The following is a 9,715-nucleotide window of genomic DNA, read 5'->3' on the forward strand; positions in this document are numbered from 1 at the left end:
GACTTTCTGTAACGTATTGTATATTCGTAGGCCTGTAGTAAAATCGCCCAACGTTGAAGGTGATGTAGCGTCATCGCTGGCAGTCTTTTACATGGATGAAATAATGTCGTTAACGCTTGATGGTCCGTGAGGAGTTCAAACTTTCTTCCGTAAAGATATTGATGAAATTTAGTTACCCCATATATAATGGCTAATGCTTCCTTCTCTACTTGGGAGTATCGCAATTGACTGGTGTTGAGGGTTTTAGACGCATGTGCAATTGGTTTTTCCGAACCATCGGAATAGCGATGTGATATCACAGCACCAATGCCAAGCTTTGAGGCATCTACAGCCAGTATTATAGGTTGACGGTCATCGTAATGGACCAGCTGCGTAGCTTTGATGATTGCCAGTTTCAGAGATTGAAAAGCGGTTTCTTGACTCGAAGACCATTTAAAGTGGTTGTGTTTCCTTCTCAAGATGTTTAAAGGGGCGGCAATACTTGCGAAGTTTCCCACAAACTTGTTATAATAATTTATCTTTCCAATAAATGCTTCTAGTTCCTGAATATTTTGCGGTCGGGGCATAAGTTTGATCGCTTCAATTTTCTTTTCGGACGGTAGTATCCCATTAGCATCGATGATATGTCCCACATACTCAACTCGATCTTTTGCAAAACTGCACTTTGCTAACTTGCACTTTAGCCCGTGGTTCAATAATCGTTGAAAAACGGTTCTAACGTTGTCCAGATGCTCCTCGTTGGTTCGACCCGACACAATAATGTCGTCCAGATACACGGCACTATGTGGGATCCCGGCTATCACATTCTCCATGAGGCGCTGAAACAGCCCCGGTGCACTAGCTATACCAAAAGGCATACGTTGGTATTGGTATAGTCCAAATGGGGTGTTGATTACCAAAAACTTTTTGGCTTCTTCTGATACCCCCACTTGAAGATAAGCTTCACTTAAGTCAATTTTTGACCACGACTATCGGCGCGGCCCACTCACATGCTTTAATTGCTGTTAAGACCTTTGCCTTAACCAGCCGCTCTATTTCATCGCGGACTTCATCGTATTGCGCAAACGGTAGGTTGTATGGTTTATAGAATTTCGGCCGAGCATCTGGCTTGAGCTTAATTTCAGCTTTGAACGTCGTGCAAAGACCCAAATCCGCTGAAAAAATCCTTTGATATTCGCGAGCGAGTTGCTGCAGCTCAACGATCAAACTTGTTTCCGACCTGTAATGTAAGAATTATTAGCATAACACTCTTCGGTGGGTATAACTTAACTAAAATTTAACGCTTGAAACCAATCGAGTCCCATAATATTTGTGGCTTTATCACTCTCTACTAAAAGTACTGGAAGCCTCTTGGTAGTTCCTCCGTGAGTAACATCAACCTGAATAACGCCTCTCAGTTGCATTATGCTTCCTCCGTATGCGTTTGCAGCGAATTGCATGCATTATTTGCCCGATTATATTATGAGCCAAAACCGGACAGGTAGTCGATTTAGCTGGACATGTACACGACTGAAGATCTATTCTGATCTAATTTATTGAAATACTTAACAGAGCCGCGGTTTGTGCAAAACAAATTAAACAATAAACTGTTTATTCAAGATATGAATTCGAAGTGGACAGAAAATATTTTCACATAGAACACAAAACTATATCCTCAATCGATTATTAATAGTTCTGAACATACAAGTATATAAACAGCAAGTACAATATAAATTCTGTTGATATTCAATACGCCTCCTCAACAGCATTTATTTGACTTTACGACACCCATAGATGTTGTGCAAAATTTATGAAATGCTTTGTAAGTATATCTGCAGTTATCTCATCCGTTCGAAGATATTTAATCTGAACAATACCACTTTCTATAGCGTCCCGAATGAACTGATATCGACAATGAATATGCTTTGTTTGGGAATGATGTCCACCAGTCTTGGCCATGCATTGTGCACTTTCAGACTCACATTAGATGGTAGTTGGACTGGAAGATTTGAATCCAAGTTCCTCCAACAAATATGCAAAATAACATGCCTCTTTTGCAGCTTCCGTTAATGATATATATTGCGCTTCAGCGCTTGATGTTGCTACCACACGTTGCTTTCTTGATTCCAATGATATAAAAGCACCTGAGAGTATAAAACAAAAGCCTGAGTGAGACTTTCTGTCATTAGTATCTTGAGCCCAATTAGCATCAACAAAAGCAACAAGTGGTAACCCCGTTTTTCGAAATATTACAACAAAATCTTTCGTAGAATTTAAATATTTAATTAGCTGCATTGCTGCATTCCAATGCTGCTTCCTCGGACCATGACAAAATTGTGATTTACGCTGCAGCTGATATCAAGTCGACTGAAAACAGCTAGATGCAATAAAGAGCCAACTATTCCTTGATATTTATATATTTTTTTTTAATTTATCTTCGCACCTTCTCCTGGAATTGTTGGTTATTTTTCCAATCTGATTTTGGATTATATCGGTATGTTCGCAGTTTTTGCATTCTCAATGCCATACTTGCTGACTAAATTCTTAATATATCCTGGCTGTGAATTGGAAATAGATCCTGGCTGAATGTTTATTTCTAGACCAATGCAATGTTTCAGCACCTTCATATCACGAACTTTAAAATTTCGTTGCAATTCCGTTAAAAACTTTTCAGTTTTATCTTTGGAATTCGATGCAATTATAATATCATTCACAGTGCTACAATGAAAGAAACTTTTCCAATCATCGAATAAAAAATGCATTGATGATAATGTAATGAATAAAGTGTATTCTTTACGCTGTTCGGACGTGTATATTTATTGTTCCGTGCTGTTAGTGCTTTTTTATTCTAATTAAATGAATCTTTGTGCTGATTGTAATAAATGTTCAGCCAAGTGAGTACTGGATTCTACATCTACCGCTAAAATTGTGGAAGCCGTGGCTGAGCTCGAACGAATTAAATCTTTTCTACAATCACTTATTGGTCCGAAAAATAATAAAGTCATTCCATCTGTTTTATCGGCTGCTTCGAATGCTGTTAGCCACAAAACAATCATACAATCTTCACGCGCTCGAGACTCAAAGCGCAGGGAAAAGCCTCTCCAGCGGCTGTTAACAATCAGTGTTGCCGCGAATCATTTTTGGTGTAGCCAAATACCTTTAAAAAAAGGGCTAAAAAAGAGCTAAAAAAAAGTCGTTGTGGCTAAATATGCTAGCTAAAATTTTTTATTTACATATCCATATATAAGTATACACGCAAACATTTTCAGTAAGTAATGGTATAGAAAAACAATGAACACTGGAAAAAAGTTAATATTTTATCCAACCAAAAACCTTTTTGTATAAAAGGGGAAATATAAGCCACCAGCTTGCTGGCTCCATCAAGTGATTGTAACATCAAGCTGGAAGCATATAACTTACCAGCATGCTGGTTCAATATTTATTTCTTTACACATGAGGTCGAGGAAAGATCGAAATGAGTAGAGCCGAAATTTCATAATTTTTCTACAATTTTATTAAACATTGTTTTTTTTTTAATTCACAACTGCAAAATCGTGAGCTTAATCTTCCACAAACACGGCTTTGGCTCATATAGTGCAAGAAGTTTCCACCAAAATGCTTATTGCTTAGAAAATTCAGCTAATTTCACCACTCACGACACCAGCATGCTGGTACAAGCATAAAATTTTCAAATAGTTTTTGAAGTCCCACCAGCGGTTTAATCACACCACAATAACATACACGGTCAATCGACTTGATGGTCCATTTAACAAATTAAGCATTAAGCCGTAAACATATCTATTTTCAGCTATAGATAAATCGTTAATAGATAAGTTAACAGCCCTAACAATTTTAGGGCCGTTTTCACCATCCCTGGTTAATACTAATCGCCAGTAAAACATCGTTACCGACGTTACAGACTCCATGCATATAACATTGTGTCGATAACGTCGGCAACGAGGTTTAACTGGCGATTAGTGTTAACCAGAGATGGTGAAAACGACCCTTAGAGTATGTATGAATAAAAACGTAAGGAACATACAATACACATATGTATATATGTCCTTCTTAGTTTAAAAATTCATCTCTTACATAAATGAAAAAAAATAGATCAAATTAAGCGTATACAACTTTTTCATGCCAAGTATGAATAAATTCTCCAAAGGGCTCAGAAAAGTATGTGGTAGCTAAATCTAGCCACCAAAGGGCTAAAACGGCAACACTGTTACCAATACACAGTTTCATTCCCACTCTGTTACTGATGCCTTCGTTGATGCTGATGTCGTTGATCGCAGTAAGAACGTCGCTCTTAAGTCTGCGTTACCTACACAATCCAATGCCATGAAGGCTTCACTTGCTGTAACCGCCACCACTACGAATGTTTCTCATTATGTTGTTGAGTCACTGGCCCCTGGCACTGCGGTTGTCACCTCTTCTGCTGCTCTCACGTTTGCCGAGATTTTGGTTTCGGCTCCGGCTCTCACCACCACTACTACGGCAATCTCACACAAAGTGAGAATGTCACCTGCTGTTGTTGCGAGTGCTACCATATTGTCTACTTCTGCTGAAGCACCCCGTCCGCCCATGAACGAAAGACACAAGATCACGTAAGAACAAGAGAGTGAAAAAAGTCGATTTTTTAGCGGGTTCTACGCCATCTTGTTTCACTGGAAAACGAGCGAAAAGTAAACAAAGCAAAGAAAACAACGAAAACCAAAATTAGCCAAAATTATTGTTAGCCACTTTAAACGCACAATTTAGGTAAAATGATGCAACAAAATGCTTTAAAATGTGTTGTCATGGTGAATTAACTCTTCTTTACTTGAATAAAAGTGTAAAATAGTGGTGCTTGTGATGTAAACAAACGCTCAGCTGACGAACCCGCTTTCGCAAACTTTTTTCTCAATACCAGTTACAAATACAACGTCGCGTTCTTACGTGATCTAGTATTTTTGGTTCATGCCGTCCGCCTATTGATGGGATTAATAACGCGCAGTGGTCAAATGCTGTTAAAAAGAGGAACAAAAAGCAAATGCGTGTCCACGGATTTGGATGTTGCTGTTCGTTTGAAATGGTTACCTCTAGCATCTTTCTCGCCATCAGTCTCTGAAGATAATATTAAAGACTACATTGCTAACAACACTGGCATTATTAAAAATCTCTTTCTTGTTATAAATTGGTGAAAAATAATACACCAATTGCTGATTTAAAGATAGTGAATTTTTAACTTGGGGTCCCGGAGGCCTCTTTTCCCAACTTGCTAAAATCTTAAATTTGGCCAGCGAATGTAATGGTAAGACCGTTTCGGTTTTCAAAAGGACCTTCAACAACTGCCCCGAAAGTAATAGTCAAGTCATCTAGCCATGTTGATGGGTTACGGATTTATTTGCATAATTTATCTGGAATGCGAACTAAAGCGGATATCGTGTTCTCTTTTAGCGCGCAAATGGATTTCGACGTTTTTGCTTTCGTTGAGACCTGGTTGAACAACAATTTTTTCGACCGTGAATTTTTTGACTCTAAGCTCTTTAATTTCGTTTCGTAAAGACAGAGATACAGATAAAACAGGGTGTTTGAGAGGAGGTGGAGTGCTTATAGCTGTCAAGCGTGAACTGCGTTCTTTTCAGGTTCCGCTTAGTAATGCTGATGTTGAGTTGTAACAGATTTGTGTTCGTATAAGCAGCCTATCTTCGAAGGAATCTCTATACATCATAACCTCTTATATACCACCTGTCAGTTCATTCGAAGTTTATAAGGCGCATACTGATAACATTGCTGCTTTAGTTTGAAACGATTTAACCCTAGAACACACACCCAGAAAATACCACGTAAACACACACCCGGGATACGTTTGTACCCGGGACCTTATTTTGCGGTTTTTTTAATGCTTATTCAACCGATTTCTATGATTTTTTTTTGAAATGTATATTTTAATATATAACAAGTATTTTGTCTTTTGTTTCATTCGAATATTCCTACTGGTTCCAGCGATATGGGCAAATAAAGTCAGGACATGCAACAGTGGATTTTTGTTTTTGTTGTTGTCCTGATAAATGCAAAACAAAATAATATAATTTATAATAATGTACTTGTAGAGTAACAACGAATACACATTTTGGTTTTTATTTCATTGAAATATTCTACCTGGTTCAAAAGATATGTGCAAAAAGGTCGCGCAAGGTATGGGTACGTAGGTAGCAAATACACTGGTATAACTGGATTTTGTATTTTATATGCAGCTGCAAGGGTTGTTTTCACACGAGGTGTTGTTATAAATGCTGCCTGTTGATATTTTCATTATTGTTTTGGTGCTCAAAAGTGTAAGAAGTGAAAATATAAGTGAAAATAAATATAACTGAAACTATAAATAACTGGATACGAAATGACTTCAAGAAGAAACGAATATTTATCAAGTGCAGCATATAGAAGGTAAAAAATGTAAAATAAGCAACAATGTAAACATATACTAATTTTTTTTATTATGCAGGCTAACTGAGGAACAGCGAGAATCATATATACAATCTTTATTTGATGAAATTTGTGACGATGACGCTCCCTATGACTTTGACTCAGAAGATGAAGAAGAAATTCAAATCAATGACATTGAAATTGCTGATGACGATGCTGAAGTTTCGCAAAGTGCCGCAGAAGTATTACCTGATTATGCGGACTATGAGGATGATGAAGAAGACGATGAAGAAGAAGAAGTAGAAGAAAATAATGAATTACCTGCTAGTGCCGAAAAATTTGTTGCACGTGATGGTACTGAGTGGATGAAAGAACCAAATGTAAGTCGTCAGGTACTCAGACAAAATATTATAAGAGAACGTTCTGGACCAGCTAGATGCACTGAAATGTTGTCAATAGAGCAAACATTCAAATGTTTCATGAACGTTGAAATGGCTGATATAATTATGCGCCACACAAATAAGTTAGCAAAAGAAACTTATAATGCTTACAACAATGCGCATCCAAACACAACTCCTAAGTCATGGACGTCTGTGTCAATAACAGAGCTGTATGCATTTTTTGGCATACTTATTATGACTGGTGCGAACCATAGCAATGGAGAACATGTTCGAGATTTATGGAGCGTCAAAAACTATCCTTTATATCGCGCCACAATGGGAGTCAACCGTTTCTGTTCGATATTGCGGTTCCTAAGATAAAGCAGCACCGATCAGTGAGTTGTGGACGATGATGAACAATAATCTTGCTGCACATTACAAGCCCAGCTCATGCTTGACGATTGATGAACAATTATTTCCTTACCGTGGACGCACACGGTTTACGCAGTACATACCGTCAAAACCTGCTTAATATGGTATCAAGGTTTGGTGGATTTGCGATGCCACAAATGCATATCCACTGCATGGACAAATATATACTGGCCAAGCAGAAACTGGTAGGGAAACGAACCAAGGCGAACGAGTGGTGAAGGATTTGTCTGCCAAATACCAAGGAAGTGGCCGAAACATTACAATGGACAATTTGTTTACGACCTTGCCAGTTGCAGAACTGCTTCTCACCTGGAAACTCACGATCGTTGGAACTTTGCGCAAAAACAAATCATATATTCCTCAAGAAATGAAGCAGAACAAAAACAGGACAATTGGTTCAACGACATTTGGCTTCAAAAATAATGTGACAATGTGCTCTTATGTTCCCAAAAAAAATAAAGCAGTAATTTTGCTTTCGACCATGCATAATGATGCTGAAATAGCTGACAGTGGGAAACCTGAAATAATTGAATATTATAATCGTACCAAAGGTGGTGTTGATCTTCTTCTTCTTCTTTTTTGGCGCTGTAACCGCCTAAGCGATTTTGGCCGAGTTCAGCAAAGCACGCCAGTCGTTTCTCCTCTGTGCCAACTGACGCCAATTGGAAACGCCAAGTGAAGCCAAGTCCTTCTCCACCTGATCTTTCCATCGCAGTGGGGGCCTCCCTCTTCCTCTGCTACCACCAGCGGGTTCCGAGTTGAATACTTTCAGAGCTGGAGCGTCGGTGTCCATTCGAACGACATGGCCAAGCCAGCGGAGCCGCTGTATTTTAATTCGCTGCACTATGTCTATGTCCTTGTAAAGCTCATACAGCTCATCGTTCCATCGTCTGCGGTACTCGCCGTCGCCAACGCGTAAAGGACCGTAAATCTTCCGCAAAATCTTTCTCTCAAACACCCCAAGAGCCGCCTCATCGGATGTTGTCATTGTCCATGCTTCTGCGCCATATACCAGCACGGGCATGATGAGTGAGGTGTTGATCGAATGGACCAAATGTTTGCGGAATATCCAACACAAAGACAAACAAAACGATGGCCACTAGCGATGTTCTTCAACATGTTGGACATTACAGCTCTTGCAGCCTACATTGTCTACGATTTGAATAACCCTATGTTGCCTTGGAGAACAAACAACAAGCGTAAGCAGATCCTGCGCAGCTTGGCTGAAGCATTGTGTATGCCCATTATTGAAGCCAGAGCCATAAATCGTCAAGTGACGCGAAATTTTTCGACTAAAATTGCTATTGAAGCATATTTCAACCGACCGGTGGAATCAATGGTGTCAACAGCAGCATCAACATCTGCCGCAGCGCGCACGCCAAAACCTGTGTCCGGATCTTGCTATTTATGTTACGCACAAGAGGAAAAACGCCGTAGAAAAACCAGAAAGCTGTGCGACAAATGTAAGAAGCCAATGTGTCTTGAACATTCGGTCACATCAACAAATTGCTCTATTTTCCATGATTTTCCTTAGATATAAGATGCATTTTTATAATTTTTATAATAAAAGTCAATAATATAATGTGCGAAATGAATATTTTTAATTTTTCAAATAAAAAAATAATATAAAAAATGTTTTTTTTTATTATTATGAGGATTTTTACTATTGGGGTACAAACGTATCCCGGGTGTGTGTTTACGTATATAATGTGTTTGGAAGGCTGTAGGTCCTGAACCAATGGTCCGATCTGGTTCAAATTTTGAATTTGAACTCAAAACTAAATAATCGTCCTAGATCCGAAGTAAGCGGTATAGAGGTATAGCGGTTCAAAAGTTACAACACTTCAAATTTGAAAGTGGATACATTTGTACCCGGGTGTGTGTTCTAGGGTTAAAGTGTAACCAATTATGTGTTCTTGGTGACTTTAATTTACCTAATATTAATTGGTGTATTAATTCATCAGGCTCCAATCTCACAGCTCATAACATCATTGCTCATCATGAATTATATTTCATAAATAATATTTTAAGTCTTAATTTAAAACAGGTTAACAGTTTTGTCAAAAGCTAGGTGTTTACAGTTTCGCTTCAGTTCCGGCTGACAACAAATTAGCGTTTAACTATGCATTGTGTGATTTCTTAAGTTTCAATTACATTAATTGCTATAAATAGGGATCATTTATTTGCTAACCAAGATACCTCAAATTGCTTCTCAATTCTTAGATCAACTTTATTTGAACTTTGCTTAAATAATATTCAAATATTCTAATTTTCTTGAACCATTGACGACCGGCTTGCTTTAGATCATAGATAGCCTTTTTGAGTTTGCATACTTTATCCTCACTCGCCACCTCCTGTCCAAGACCTTAAGGTATTGGCCCAATGCACGCTTGCTTTGCTTGCTTTGCTTACTTTAGTTTGCTTTGCTTTACTTTGAAGGCTTTTATGGCCTAATGGTAGCTTTGAACACTGTCATAGTAGTCAGCTGATTTTCAATGCGCGCAAATATACCCGCC

Source organism: Rhagoletis pomonella, unplaced genomic scaffold (assembly GCF_013731165.1).
Source record: "Rhagoletis pomonella isolate Grant_MI unplaced genomic scaffold, Rhpom_1.0 Rhpom_scaffold_00002, whole genome shotgun sequence".
Taxonomy (NCBI): Eukaryota; Metazoa; Arthropoda; class Insecta; order Diptera; family Tephritidae; genus Rhagoletis; species Rhagoletis pomonella.